Consider the following 16250-nt stretch of genomic DNA (forward strand, 5'->3'; position numbering starts at 1 on the left):
CAATATGATAGAGGACAAAAATTAAAAAAAATGTGTAAATAAACAAAGTGTATAAAAATAACATTAATAATATTAATCTCATCTCATTATCTCTAGCCGCTTTATCCTTCTACAGGGTTGCAGGCAAGCTGGAGCCTATCCCAACTGACTACAGGCGAAAGGCGGGGTACACCCTGGACAAGTCGCCAGGTCATCACAGGGCTGACACATAGACACAGACAACCATTCACACTCACATTCACACCTACGCTCAATTTAGAGTCACCAGTTAACCTAACCTGCATGTCTTTGGACTGTGGGGGAAACCGGAGCACCCGGAGGAAACCCACGCGGACACGGGGAGAACATGCAAACTCCGCACAGAAAGGCCCTCGCCGGCCCCGGGGCTCGAACCCAGGACCTTCTTGCCGCCCTAATAATATTAATAGTAAATAAATTTAAGAAATATAACTATCACAAGTTTTATATATCACAAAATATCACAATTGTTATCACAGACTTATTATTACACAGAAATTGAATGACAATTTACAAACATATTAAAAGTACATGGGAGAGTCCATTTTTAATGATTCTAATAAAAACCTTTTGACTTGTTTCTTAAACGTTTGTTTATTGGTGAGCGTTTGAACACTTGTGGGTAGGCTGTTCCAGTCTGCAGCTCCCGTGTACCTGAATGTGCTCTTACCCAGTGTGGTCTTAAATCTGGGTAAGGCCAGTGACCCGACACTTGCTCGAGTTCGGATGTTATGGACTTGGCTGACAGTGGTACAAAACGAAGAGAGATAAGAAGCGGAGGTGTTATTTACAATTTGATGAACATGATTTAGCTTTAGTTGGACAACACGTTTTTCTACTGGTAACCACTTAAGTTGAATAAAGTGAGCAGGGGTAATGTGGGTACGAGGATGGAGTTTTAATACAACACGAATTAACTTATTTTGACACGTTTGAAGTTTGTGCTTAGTTTTTTTAGTAAGACCACTGTACCAAGAAGAACACGAATAGTCAAAGTGACACTGAGCCAGAGCGGTAGCCAATAACTTCATCGTCTCGCCATCCAGGTATTTTGATTTACGAGCCAGATATTTGGTCCTGGAGCTGACCTTTTGAATAACAGATTGGGCCATATCTTCGCCAGAAACGTAATTATCAATGATTGCTCCAAGATATTTTATTTTGAGTTTTGGAATAATTTGTTTACTGTTACATTGTATGTTTAAATTTTGAATTTTATTGATTTTTGGTTTTGAGCCAAAAAGGATTGATTCCGTTTTACCTAGATGGAGAGACAATTTGTTATCGACTAACCACTCGTACACATTGGATAGCTCGGTACTCAGAGATTGTTCGATGACCTGTACATCTTTGTCTGACACCAAGAGAGCAGAATCATCTGCGTATAAAAGTAACTCACAGTTGACAGCTGATTTCATGTCATTGACAGAGTAAAAACAACAATGGACCGAGGATACTACCCTGAGGTACACCACAGGTTATAGCTGCCGTTTCCGACAAAACACCATTTACAGACACTCTTTGTTCTCGACCAGTTAAATATGAACGCATCCATGCAACGACGCTATCACAACATCCGATTGCCTTTAGTTTGTACAACAAAATCTCATGATTAACCATATCAAATGCTTTTTGTAGGTCTAAAAGAACCATACCACAGTATCTACCTTGATCAATCTCACCTTTAAGGTAGTCTGTTAGGTATATTAAGTTCATTCATTTGTTTGTTTTTATTTTTATTTATTTATTTTTATTCAGCCATTTGTTTGTTTTTGTTGCCCTTTGTTCATTCATTCATTCATTCATTCATTCATTCAGCTGTTTGTTGCTTTTGTTTATGCATTTATTTATGTATTTATTTATATATTTATTTGTTTATTTAGCTGTTTATTTGTTGCTTTTGTTCATTCGTTTGTCTATCATTTATTTATTTATTTATTGAGTCAGCTGTTTGTTTGTTGCTTTTGTTCATTTGTTTATTCATTTATTTATTTATTCAGCCGTTTGTTTGTTGCTTTTGTTCATCCATCCATCCATCCATCCATCCATCCATTTATTTATTTATTTATTTATTTATTCAGCCATTTGTTTGTTGCTTTTGTTCATTCATTTGTTTATCATTTATTTATTTATTCATTCATTCATCTGTTTGTTTGTTTGTTTGTTTGTTGCTTTTGTTCATTATTTATTCATTTATCTATTTGTTTATTTATTCAGCCATTTGTCTGTTTGTTGCCCTTTGTTCATTCATTTGTGTATTCATTCATTCATTCATTCATTCATTCAGCTGTTTGTTGCTTTTGTTCATTCATTTGTTTATGCATTTATTTACTTATGTATTTAGCCGTTTGTTTGTTGCTTTTGTTCTTTAAGAATTAATTTGTTTCTTTATCTGTTTATCCATCTGTCCATCTCCGGTTGTACTTTATCTTTGTAGTTTGTTGTTCTGGTTTTACCGACACAGTAGTTGACGCTTTTCTTGACTGTTTTCTTTTCCAAGAATATCTGAAGTAAATTTACTGAAATCCGGATGTAGCTCTCGGTCAGTAACGAGCAAGCCAGAGGGGACAGTGATAAAGAAAACTCCCTGAGACTCCGGGAAGAAACGTTGAGAGGAATTAGACCGATATTTACAATTAAACATTGAGTCCATAAGTTGAAGTTAATGATTAGACTCTCTCAGCCTCATCATGGTGTTTTTTTGGTCTTCCAGAGACTCACGTGTGCACCGGGGATTTCACTCGAAGCCTTTAGTGTTGTACAAAATCTTCTGTTCCCTTTTTAGAAGAAAAGTTAGTGAGCTTCCGCCCGTAGTCAGCTGGGATAGGCTCCAGCTTTCCTGCGACCCTGGAGAACAGGATAAAGCGGCTAGAGATAATGAGATGAGATGAGTTAGTGAGCTTTTGAACAAGCCCTAAAAAACCCTTTCTGAACAGACGTCATACCCCAGCTGAAGCAGCGATTCTGGTGCCAGATGCTGAGTAAGCAGCTTCACTGGGCTCTTTCTTGTTTACACCATGGTCCTTGTTGATAAAGCTACAGTGCAGTGTCTGTCACAGTGCCAGCGTGTGCCAGCTTTATTCCTTTCCTTAGGCTTCCTGCTATTTGTAATAACACGCAGAATGTGCAGGCTTGAAGGAACACCTGCACTGGTGGATTAACTGTTCCACGTCCCACAGAGCGCACCGGTTTAGTGTGGTGTGCTGCTGCTGGAACAGCTGGCTGCCCTGGCGAGAGGAAACCCTGAGTCCCTGCAGGCTAAAGATCACAAAATGCCAAACGTTTGGGGGGAGAAGGTTCATTTGATTACAGTGACGTGAGGCTGAATTTAATCTAATGTGTTATAATCGTGTTCACAAATATACAAACACTGACCTGGGGGTGGGTTTCCCAAAAGCCTCTTAACTCTAAGAGCATCTTAACTAGGAGAGAGAGAGAGAGAGAGAGAGAGAGAGAGAGAGTGTTCATTGTGCTGCTCGCTTTACCATTGAACAATGATCTTTGAGCTGCGATGCTTTTAGGAAACTCAGGCGAGATTAATTAGTTCCAGTGTAATTCTGATGGACAGCTGAAGAGTTTCATACACTACTGTACATCTAAAACCATCTCTCTCTCTCTCTCTCTCTCTCTCTCTCTCTCTCCTTTTGCATCACTCTCTCTTCTTTTGTATCTCTCTTGTCTTTATCCCTCTTTCCCCTCTTCTTTGTCTCTCTTCATTTATTTCTCTCTTGTCCTCTTTATTTCTCTCTCCTCTTCTTTATCTCTCTCTCTCGCCTCTTCATCTCTCTCCTCTTCTTTATCTCTCTCTCCCCTCTTCATCTCCCTCATCTTCTTTATCTCTCTCCTCTTCTTTATCTTTCTCTCCCCTCTTCATCTCTCTCATCTTCATCTCCCTCTCTTCTTTGTCTCTCTCTCCATTTTTCTCTCTCCTCATCTTTATCTCTCTGTCCCCTCTTCATCTCTCTCCTCTTCTTTATCTCTGTCTCTCATCTTCTTTATCTCTCTCCCCTCTTCATCTCTCTCCTCTTCCTCTCCCTCTCTTCTTTGTCTCTCTCTCCATTTTTCTCTCTCCTCATCTTTATCTCTCTGTCCCCTCTTCATCTCTCTCCTCTTCTTTATCTCTGTCTCTCATCTTCTTTATCCCTCTTCTCTTCTTTATCTCTCTCTCCCCTCTTCATCTCTCTCCTCTTCCTCTCCCTCTCTTCTTTGTCTCTCTCTCCATTTTTCTCTCTCCTCATCTTTATCTCTCTGTCCCCTCTTCATGTCTCTCCTCTTCTTTATCTCTGTCTCTCATCTTTATCTCTCTCCCCTCTTCATCTCTCTCCTCTTCATCGCCCTCTCTTCTTTGTCTCTCTCTCCATTTTTCTCTCTCCTCTTCTTTGTCTCTCATCTTTATCTCTCTCTCCTCTCTTCATCTCTCTCCTCTTCTTTATCTCTCTCTCCTCTTCTTTATCTCTCTCCCCTCTTCATCTCCCTCATCTTCTTTATCTCTCTTCTCTTCTTTATCTCTCTCTCCCCTCTTCATCTCTCTCCTCTTCCTCTCCCTCTCTTCTTTGTCTCTCTCTCCATTTTTCTCTCTCCTCATCTTTATCTCTCTGTCCCCTCTTTATCTCTCTCCTCTTCTTTATCTCTGTCTCTCATCTTCTTTATCTCTCTCCTCTTCTTTATCTCTCTCCCCTCTTCATCTCTCTCCTCTTCATCTCCCTCTCTTCTTTGTCTCTCTCTCCATTTTTCTCTCTCCTCTTCTTTGTCTCTCATCTTTATCTCTCTCTCCTCTCTTCATCTCTCTCCTCTTCTTTATCTCTCTCTCATCTTCTTTATCTCTCTCCTCTCCTTTATCTCTCTCTCCCCTCTTCATCTCTCTCATCTTCTTTATCTCTCTCCTCTTCATCTCTCCTCTTCTTCATCTCCCTCTCTTCTTTCTCTCTCTCCATTTTTCTCTCTCCTCTTCTTTATCTCTCTCTCTCCCCTCTTCATCTCTCTCATCTTCTTTATCTCTCTCCTCTTCATCTCTCCTCCTCTTCATCTCCCTCTCTTCTTTCTCTCTCTCCATTTTTCTCTCTCCTCTTCTTTATCTCTCTCTCTCCCCTCTTCATCTCTCTACTCTTCTTTATCGCTCTCTCCTCTTCTTTATCTCTCCCCTCTTCATCTCTCTCCTCTTCTTTATATCTCTGTCCCCTCTTCATCTTTCTTCTCTTCTTTATCTTTCTCTCTCCATTTTTCTCTCTCTTGTCTTCTTTATCTCTCTCCCCTCTTCTTTATCTCTCTCCATTTATCTCTGTCTCCTCTTCTGTACCTCTGTGTGTGTGTGTGTGTGTGTGTGTGTGTGTGTGTGTGTGTGTGTGTGTGTGTGTGTGCGCGCGCGCACGTGTGTACTTTGCCTTTTCTGCTGTTTTGAACACTTTGATCTCCCTCCCTGTGGGACTCCCACATTTCGGCGAAGCTGCTCATATCACTGTTGTTCCCAAGGACTCGGCCGGTTTGAGTCGCCCACCCCGAACCTGGCTCTGATCACATTCATCAATAATGCATCTTCTACCTGTGTACATCAGCTGAATAATGGAAGCGACAGGGCCATTATTGAGTTTTTTATGGTGTGTCGTGGTTTAGCTGCCGTTTTTTAGCTTGCTTGTGTTCTCTCTAAAATAAAGTGCTCAGTGCTGAATAATGTATCATAGCATACACAACCACAGCACTCTCTTCAGCATTTAAAGTAGTGCAGCTCGGACTAGAGAAACAGAAATCCATTTCTGAATCCTTTTCTGTTTGAGGCTCAGATGACATTGGGTTTCATTTATCAGTCTGGATACAAACAGAAGAAAGTTGAAAAATATTCAGGAATATCCCAGACATTCAGAAAAAAACGTTCGTATTCTACTCGTGCTCCTGAGTGTGTGTACACTTACATGTAAGAAGACTGGACGAAGTAAACACTGATTTTAATCGACTTCAAATCGCATCGTTTGCATGGATTATTTCATGTTTATATACAATATGGATTATACTCTCAAGGTTAAATTGCTTATTTTTATTATATTTGCAGCATTTAACAGACGCCCTTATCTACAGCGACTTAGAGAAGTGCGCTCTATAAATTGTGTCTCAATCAAAAACACATTGGCATGCAAGGTCACTTGGTCAGGGATGAAGAGTTCAGTTGAGTCGGTCAGGTTCAATGCCCAAACTGATAAGCGCATCGTCAGTTTTTCTCTGGCTAATCAGATACAAGGTACGCCACCACACTTGCCAGAGCAGTTGGGGGTTAGGTGCCTTGCTCAAGGGCACTTAAGCCAGTCCTGCTGGTCCAGGGAATCAAACCAGCAACCTTTTGGTCCCAAAGCTGTTTCTCTAACCATTAGGCCATGGCTTCCTCTCAGGGATGAAGAGTATCATCAAGAAAATATAAAAAAAGAAAGAAAGGGTGCCAACATTAACTCATAAATTAAGACAAATAAAACATTCAATTATGACAGAAGAAACGTCGGTCCGTCTGCACAAAGCCATGAGCCGTAAACAAACAACTCAGCTGACAGAAGATTTCATCCTCTCTTATTATTAATCTTATTAGACAAAACATTAATACAAATATTTATTGCTGTAGAAATTAGTTAAAGCTGTACTGCCTTTCAGATTTTTCAAGTGTAGGTCATAAAAAGAATTTTCCCGACACCTAATTATTTTTGTTTAGTGGACCGAAAGCTACTGAATTCGAATCACAGACTTCCAATTTTATTTGTTTTTTTAAAATAGAACATCTCATCTCATTATCTCTAGCCGCTTTATCCTGTTCTACAGGGTCGCAGGCAAGCTGGAGCCTATCCCAGCTGACTACGGGCGAAAGGCGGGGTACACCCTGGACAAGTCGCCAGGTCATCACAGGGCTGACACATAGACACAGACAACCATTCACATTCACACCTACGGTCAATTTAGAGTCACCAGTTAACCTAACCTGCATGTCTTTGGACTGTGGGGGAAACCGGAGCACCCGGAGGAAACCCACGCGGACACGGGAAGAACATGCAAACTCCGCACAGAAAGGCCCTCACCGGCCACGGGGCTCGAACCCGGACCTTCTTGCTGTGAGGCAACAGCGCTAACCACTACACCACCGTGTCGCCCTAAAATAGAACAATTAATGAATTTAAGGCCACGTGGCCCTACATTCTCTGTTATTTTTTCCTGCTTCACCATGACGCAATACAAGATACTACGTAATGCATCACATGGTGGGCTTTCCCCGTTCGCACAAGGCATTGTGGGATACAAATTTGAAACAGGAGAGAAAACTGTAGGACGCGAGTGTGCGAATGAAACGTGAAAGACCGACTACAGTAACGGAAAGAAAGTGAGAAGAAACGATGTTATGTTATATACAAAGGAAAGGAAACGCAGGGCCAAACTAATAAATATCGGTGCTCAGCGAGCACCTCGGTGTGATCAGCTGTTCGTTTAGCGACAGAATGATGGAACTGTCAGTGCACAGTCAAAGGGAAACCTGCGCACACACACACACACACACACGGACTTCCTCTGTCTGCTCAACTGCGCGAAGAAAAAAGCGATTTCATGCATATTATTTGCTTTAATCCCCTCAAATTAAATCACTTCCCAGCCACAGAATGGCCTGTTTTTATAAACATATATCACAATGACCAAATTTCAGACAGAACTAAGTTTCACCGATTTTATAAAATCGAAAGGCCGTCTACTTTTAAAAGCATTCCCACTTCTGTTTTTCACTCTTTACTCTACTTGTTCATTTCCTGCTCAAGCTGTCTGTGCACTTACCCTTTTATGGAGTTTTGTGGGCATCAATAAATGCAAATGAGCCAGGTTGGGAAAGTGCTTTGCGCATTACCAGTGATCTGAAACGTTTATAAATCTGTCAGGGAATTTTAGTTCGTTTTGGTGGACGCAAACATTTACACGCAACTTTAATCACCGACTGATAAATGAGGCTCGCTGTCCGTAGATAAGCCGTTTAAAAATGCACTTTCAACTTTTAAGTTTTAAATACACTACCGTTCAAAAGTTTGGGGTCACTTTGAAATGTCCTTATTTTTGAAAGAAAAGCACTGTTCTTTTCAATGAAGATCACTTTAAACTAATCAGAAATGCACTCTATACATTGCTAATGTGGTAAATGACTATTCTAGCTGCAAATGTCTGGTTTTTGGTGCAATATCTCCATAGGTGTATAGAGGCCCATTTCCAGCAACTCTCACTCCAGTGTTCTAATGGTACAATGTGTTTGCTCATTGCCTCAGAAGGCTAATGGATGATTAGAAAACCCTTGTACAATCATGTTAGCGCAGCTGAAAACAGTTGAGCTCTTTAGAGAAGCTATAAAACTGACCTTCCTTTGAGCAGATTGAGTTTCTGGAGCATCACATTTGTGGGGTCGATTAAATGCTCAAAATGGCCAGAAAAATGTCTTGACTATATTTTCTATTCATTTTACAACTTACGGTGGTAAATAAAAGTGTGACTTTTCATGGAAAACACAAAATTGTCCGGGTGACCCCAAACTTTTGAACGGTAGTGTATGTTTGATTTCATTAATATCAGGTTACACGGTTGAAATCGAACGGCTTAATACGGTGACGATACTGAAGAGTCAGAATCGGTTTATACCGTAGATCGTCATCAGCATGTCATTTACTCAGTCGCAAAACTCACTCACATATACAAAGCCATCGCTTTCAGTGCAGCAACATTTCCATGCACTGGTTTTTTTGGTTTTTTTTTTTTTATAAACCACAAACAGCATGTTCATTTGAGAACATAAGAATCTTTAGCAGCCGTGAGCATTGCACAGCTAATCACTTAAATGCACGGAAATGTCAAAAACCAGGAACCCCCTTGAGATCTGTACTGGTAGGAAATCCCCTCCGGAAGGGGCCCCGTTTCGCTAGCGTGTCTGTAAATTAGTTGAAATCACTGTGCATGTGGTGCTGTCAGAATGAAGAGAACTTACTGATGAATTATCAGAAAGGTAAAGACAGAAAGAGGAATGAACAGAGGAGGAAGAAGGGAATGAGGTCAGTGGTAAGTGGTGGAAATTAATGAATTAATGAACGACTTCTAACTTTTTTATTGTCAAGCAAGCAGCAAGAAAACTGGGTCATGTTTTGGTGATTAGAAGTTAGTTTTCTTGGTAGAATATGAACTTACTGTAGCTGTTGGGTTTTGATCTGTTTGTATCGAAGGAGGTTGAATCAGCAAAGTATGATCGAGGAATGTAGGCCTCTGCCGCCTCAGAGATTCTGCCTCACGGATCGATCTGGGAGCAAACAGTCACTGTTACAGACACAGCTGCTCACAGATGTTTCTCAGTTTATTGTAGGACAAACATGAGTATATACTGATTGATTGCTTTATTCTGAACAGTAAAGAAGAATTCACGTTCAAGAGTGTGTTGTATGTTGGATGATGATGATTTAATTGACGAAGTTAAGTTATCCAAGTATAACGTAAATGAGTGATCAAGCATTACATCACTGATTTAGACCACACTACTGTATGAGAGGCATTATGTACCATTGCATCATCCATCAGGATTATGAAACAAGAAAGACAAACATAACTGGTCAAAATAACCTTCATTAAGCAGAAAGTGGTGGAGTGGTTTAAAAGGAAACATTTAAATGTTTTGGAATGGCCTAATCAAAGCCCAGACCTCAATCCAATTGAGAAGCTGTGGCAAAACTTGAAGATTGCATACATCAACGCAACCCATCTAACTTGAAGGAGTTGGAGCAGTTTTGCCTTGAGGAATGGGCAAAAATCCCAGTGGCTAAGAAAACACGTTTGGAGTTTGCCCAACAGCATGTGGCAGACTCCCCAAACACATGGAAGAAGATTCTCTGGTCAAATGAGACTAAAATTGATCTTTTTGGACATCATGGGAAACGCCATGTGTGGCGCAAACCCAACACCCTGAGAACACCATTCCTACAGTGAAGCATGGTGGTGGCAGCATCATGCTGTGGGGATGTTTTTCATCTGCAGGGACAGAAAAGCTGGTCAGGACTGAAGGGAAGATGGATGGCAATTCTGAAGGAAAACCTGTTTGAGTCAGCCAGAGGTTTGAGACTGGGACGAAGGTTCATGTTCCAGCAGGACAATGACCCTAAACATACTGCTAAAGCTACACTGAAGTGGTTTAAAGGGAAACATTTAAATGTCTTGGAATGGCCTAATCAAAGCTCAGACCTCAATCCAGTTGAGAATCTGTGGCATAACTTGAAGATTGCTGTACACCAACGCAACCCATCTAACTTGAAGGAGTTGTAGCGGTTTTGCCTTGAGGAATGGGCAAAAATCCCAGTGGCTAGATATGCTAAGCTAATAGAGACACACTCCAAGATACTTGCAGCTGTAATTGCAGCAAAAGGTGGCTCTACAAAGAATTGACTTTGGGGTGGGGAGTGAATACCTATGCACACTCCAGATTTCTGTTCCATCCATCCATCTGTCCATTATCTGTAGCCGCTTATCCTGTGTAGGGTTGCGGGCAAGCTGGAGCCTATCCCAGCTGACTACAGGCGAAAGGCGGGGTACACCCTGGACACGTCACCAAGTCATCACAGGGCTGACACATAGACACAGACAACCATTCACACTCACATTCACACCTACGGTCAATTTAGAGTCAAGTTAACCTAACCTGCATGTCTTTGGACTGTGGGGGAAACCGGAGCACCCGGAGGAAACCCACGCGGACACGGGGAGAACATGCAAACTCCGCACAGAAAGGCCCTCGCCGGCCACGGGGCTCGAACCCGGACCTTCTTGCTGTGAGGCGACAGTGCTAACCACTACACCACTGCGCCACCAGATTTATGTTTTTTCATCTTAATTATTGTTTGTGTCACAATTATAAAAAAATAAAAATAAAAAAAAAAACAATTTGCACCTTTAAAGTGGTCAGCATGTTCTCATCTCATCTCATTATCTCTAGCTGCTTTATCCTGTTCTACAGGGTCGCAGGCAAGCTGGAGCCTATCCCAGCTGACTACGGGCGAGAGGCAGGGTACACCCTGGACAAGTCGCCAGGTCATCACAGGGCTGACACATAGACACAGACAACCATTCACACTCACACCTACGGTCAATTTAGAGTCACCAGTTAACCTAACCTGCATGTCTTTGGACTGTGGGGGAAACCGGAGCACCCGGAGGAAACCCACGCGGACAACATGCAAACTCCGCACAGAAAGGCCCTTGCCGGCCACGGGGCTCGAACCCGGACCTTCTTGCTGTGAGGCGACAGCGCTAACCACTACACCACTGTGCCGCCCACCTGGCGAGATATTGTTGTTAAATAGTTAATTGTATTAATACACAAACATGTTTATGATTGTCTCTTTCTAATGTAGTACATCGTCTTTCCTCCCTCAGTGAGTCAGTGAGACATTGTCTACTGTTTTGACTATGAGATACAGTGTTCTGATCCCTCACCGCAAAAATATTATCTGCATCTAGCTTGCATGTTTATGTTCTGTTGACCGTGACGTGAGTGCAGTTTATTTTGCCCATTTTCAGTATGCTACCACATGCCTGCATGTCCAGAAGTGTCTGAAAAGTCCGTCGAGTAAAGCCATTGTACCAACAGCTGGATCACGGCTCAGCCGATGTTTGTAGCGCAGCAGGCGGTGGAATTCATAAAGCGAGTGCGAGTGAGGTGCATCACACTACCATGCAGTGGCAAACCTCAGGGTCTTCAGAGACGGCCCAAACATATCAGCATTTCCAATGTTATATTTCATTTCTTTCATTCTTTCATAATTTCATTATAATTATTATTTTAATTCTAATTTGGCCTCATTTCTATCAAATGTGCTTCAGAAATGAAAGGGTTACTGTACTGAAAACATTAAAATCGAGTTATCCAGTGAGATTTGTTTGTTTGTTGTCTCTAGGCTGAGAAGAGTTTAGAGCTGCTCACTCATTGGTTAGGACTTCATTGCCGGGACAGAAGGCCACGGCAGTGTATGTTTATGTAGGAAGTGATAGATGAATTATCCAATCAGATTTTGATTTATAGTGGGCAGGACCGAAAATTTATTGCTCTTGGCCTTCTCGAAGGCCAACGCGAGCTTAACTGCGAGTCGGGGCCGTCAGCGCGGCAGTGAAGTAGGACTGTTATGTCCGCAGAGATGGCAGAGGAGATTGACGGAGCTAGCTTAATAGTGTTGCCTTTTTCAAGGCAGTCTTTTGTGGAGAAATAAATTATAATTCAAAAGGGAAGACCAACTCCAGCACTGGACTTAATAGAAAAGGTGAAAACTGTCGAAAGGCATTTCAGAGTCGAGAATTATCAATGCTACCATTGGATGACTGGCTGTAAAAAAAAAAAAAACTAACAGGATGTATTGCCTGCTTTTTTCAACGGACAAGTCATCCGCCTGGGCTTATGCTGGATTTGTTAGCCTTACTAACCTAACAAAGTTAGCCCACTGTCATCAAAATTCAGCTACATATCTACAAGCTACGGTGAGCTTAAAAACTTTCGGGGACACCAGAGTAGACCTCCAGCTGGACGAGCAGCGCCGCAACCAAATTCTTGCCCACAACAACAAAGTTAGGCAGAACATGGAGATATTGAAGCAGACAAACTTTATAACGCTACCATTGCCAATTTCACAAAGAAGGACAGACAGATGGACTTTATTTTCAAGTAGCCTAATTGAGGTGCGTTGGGTGGTTTTATAGTTATCTCATCTCATCTCATTAGCCGCTTTATCCTGTTCTACAGGGTCGCGGGCAAGCTGGAGCCTATTCCAGCTGACTACGGGCGAAAGGCGGGGTACACCCTGGACAAGTCGCCAGGTCATCACAGGGCTGACGCATAGACACAGACAACCATTCACACTCACATTCACACCTACGGTCAATTTAGAGCCACCAGTTAACCTAACCTGCATGTCTTTGGGGGAAACCGGAGCACCCGGAGGAAACCCACGCGGACACGGGGAGAACATGCGAACTCCACACAGAAAGGCCCTCGCCGGCCACGGGGCTCGAACCCGGACCCTCTTGCTGTGAGGCGACAGCGCTAACCACTACACCACCATGCTGCCGGTTTTATAGTTATATTTTTATATATTTTATATTATAGTTTTATATTTTCCAGGGGTTTAAGGAACTAATTACAACTACTCAAATTATTGTAAATGATTTGTTCTTTTGGGTACTTTTACTTTTTTTTTTTATATCGTGGCAATCTGGGTGTTCGCACAGGACGGACAGTTCTGAGTTTTGCTGCCATGGGACTGTAAATGTTTGGACTTTGTGTTTGACGTTTGTGTTGCTATTTGGTTTGGAAGTTATTGCAGTTATGTTGTGCATTTATTTTCGTATGCCTGTAAATAGGGTTAAGTTTTGTTTGTAGCCGACCACCATGACTGAAAGGGGTACAGTAGTTAGGGGGCTTCCAGCCGGTGTAGCGTTCATCAGTAGTGTTCGCAAATGCTAATAAAGCAGTCAAGCCAGTGCTGTCTATCGAGAGCAAGTAGCACAGGCTAACAACCGAGGAACTAAGATTTCCGTCTCCAGACTCTTCTTCCATGCTGCATGCTCGCTAGAGTATTTTTCACTCAGACTTAAGTATTCATTTCCCTCTGTAATTTACTTCATTGCTTTTAAAATCCACATCGACAACAACACACAACAAAGCGACCTGGCAGCCTGCCGCTAATCCCTCACAAAATCCTTTGCCCTGTTGCTTTTTTTGGTGTGTCTGGCTAAGTTTTGGTGGACGTCCCAGCTCTAACAGTAACAGTTCACCACTGCCACCATGACACAGCATTTATTAAAATCATAAATAAACATTTTTAATTTGTTTTGCAGAAGTCAAGCAAGATTTTATTTCTTACTTGAGAAGAATAAATCAAATGCTCTGACAATAAAAAGAAAAAAATGAATCATCTGCGGCAGTCACTGTGCTGTTAAAATCTTCTCCAGTCATTTCATTTGGTCCAAAAAACAATGATTGTTTGGATAGCCTACCTGTCTGTCTACCTGCGTTCACTCTGTCTGTGCACTCATTGCACGTGAGCGGAGTCTTCAACAAGTCTAGTCAGAGATATTGCTAAAGCTAGCGAGCTGGTCGACAGCTGTGAGTACTAACAAGAACCATGTTTCATTATGATAATGTTCGGTGTTTTCTTACACGTGAACGAGGCATGAGGTAGTTGGATATGACAACGACGCACTACAGCACTCTCTCTCTCTCTCTCTCATGGACTCGTCCTCGAGTAGTAGTCAGGCAGTGCGCGTTCATGTGTTTTGAAGGAGTGGCTTTAGAAAGAGGCCTGAAGGAATGGGGGTGGGTTTTTTTGGTTGGATATTTTCAAAATCTAGCTTACGCTTGCATCTCATCTCATCTCATAATCTCTAGCCGCTTTACCCTGTTCTACAGGGTCGCAGGCAAGCTGGAGCCTATCCCAGCTGACTACGGGCGAAAGGCGGGGTACACCCTGGACAAGTCGCCAGGTCATCACAGGGCTGACACATAGACACAGACAACCATTCACACTCACATTCACACCTACGGTCAATTTAGAGTCACCAGTTAACCTAACCTGCATGTCTTTGGGCTGTGGGGGAAACCGGAGCACCCGGAGGAAACCCACAGGGAGAACATGCAAACTCCACACAGAAAGGCCCTCACCGGCCACGGGGCTCGAACCCGGACCTTCTTGCTGTGAGGCAACAGCGCTAACCACTACACCACCGTGCCGCCCGCTTACGCTTGCATGTTTCTCCAAAATCACCTACCCTGCATTGACCATTTCTGTTGGTGCTGTTCATTTAATTGACTTAATTTTCATGGGATTGTCACTTTCTTTCAAGATAAATGGAGAATGTTTAGTGTTCATTAACGTGAAATAAACATTATCAATCAACTTGGCTAACATTTAAACAAGTATACTGTATATTTAACATCAGTTAACCGTATTTATTAGGGATGCCACTGAAACTAACATTTTTGGCTGATTAAAAAAAACTGTCATGTTTTCAGCGGAAAGAGAAACTAAAGCGCAAGACGAAGTGAAGTGTCAAATCTGAATACAACCTTTCTCATTTAGTAAAAGGAAACTTTAATGACTGCCTGGTGTTATTGCTCATATACTTTCAGCTCTGCATGCTCTCAGAGAGGAAGGAAGTGGCTGTGGATGATTTATTTACGCAGTTTATTACAAAAACCACAGCTTGAACCCATAATATACTTCTCATCTAAAGTGATTCTGCTATTATGAATTAGTCCTGATCACCAGGATGGATGTTGTGGTTTGTAGATAAGCACAGTTTCCTCTGGTCTGTGTATTTTCTGTTCTGCTGGACGTTGCCACAGTATTTCATCATCTGAAATAACGGAAATCCTGAAGTTCTGGCTTTAATGACCTCATTACAAATAAAGGTGCTGCTCAAGACAGTTGCAGACACACATTAAAAATGGGCCAATGCCCTCGAAAACATGTTTAATTATTATTTTTTTTAACCAGCGGGGGAGCTATGGGAATGTGCCATGGCAACCTTTATTTCGAAGAGAAAGAAATCCATTATGACTGAACAACGTTTTAATGTATTAAAAATGCACTTAAGAAACTAATTCACATGCAAATATCTGTAAAGATCCAAAGATTCATATTAAAAAAAATAACATCCCAAATAATCCAGAGCACAGGAACCTTTATTACGGCGCCTGAAATGTTGTGTCAGTTATGACCAATATAACAAATACAAAGCTTTGTTGAAAAGTGTATTAGTGAAGACGAGTCGCGATTGGACCTCTAGTGGTTCAGTAGGTGAAGTCCAACAACATTGGAACCTTTTTTTTTTACTCCTTGAACCCACCTCCCATTTCTGCATATGTACATAAAGCCACACCCCAGAATCAGCAGTTCAATTAGTCAAGTCAAGTCAAGTTTATTTGTATAGCGCTTTTAACAATAAAAATTGTCACAAAGCAGCTTTACAGAATTTGAACAACTTAAAACATGAGCTAATTTTGTCCCTAATCTATCCCCAATGAGCAAGCCTGCGGCGACGGTGGCAAGGAAAAACTCCCTCAGACGACATGAGGAAGAAACCTCGAGAGGAACCAGACTCAAAAGGGAACCGGGGCTTCAAAGTTTGGGAGAATAGCAGGGTACAAATAATTTACAGCAGGGTGCAAAATGGTAAAATGTCTGCCAGCGGCAGACATAATGCACGCAAAG

At 41.9% G+C, this 16250-nt stretch overlaps 1 protein-coding gene across 4 annotated transcripts in view; it reads left to right on the plus strand.

The window, feature by feature from the left end:
- Window positions 1–16250, plus strand: part of thrb (thyroid hormone receptor beta) — a 395543-nt gene that overhangs the window by 253053 nt on the left and 126240 nt on the right. Inside the window, exon 1 of one of the 4 annotated variants that reach the window (XM_060904764.1) lies at window positions 8991–9069. The exons of the other annotated variants lie outside the window; for them this stretch is intronic. The gene's annotated coding sequence lies outside the window, so the exon portion shown is untranslated. Of the gene's footprint in view, window positions 1–8990; window positions 9070–16250 lie in introns of those variants that run through there. 4 annotated transcript variants of the gene reach the window in all.

This window comes from Neoarius graeffei, chromosome 22 (genome assembly GCF_027579695.1).
Source record: "Neoarius graeffei isolate fNeoGra1 chromosome 22, fNeoGra1.pri, whole genome shotgun sequence".
Classification (NCBI taxonomy): domain Eukaryota; kingdom Metazoa; phylum Chordata; class Actinopteri; order Siluriformes; family Ariidae; genus Neoarius; species Neoarius graeffei.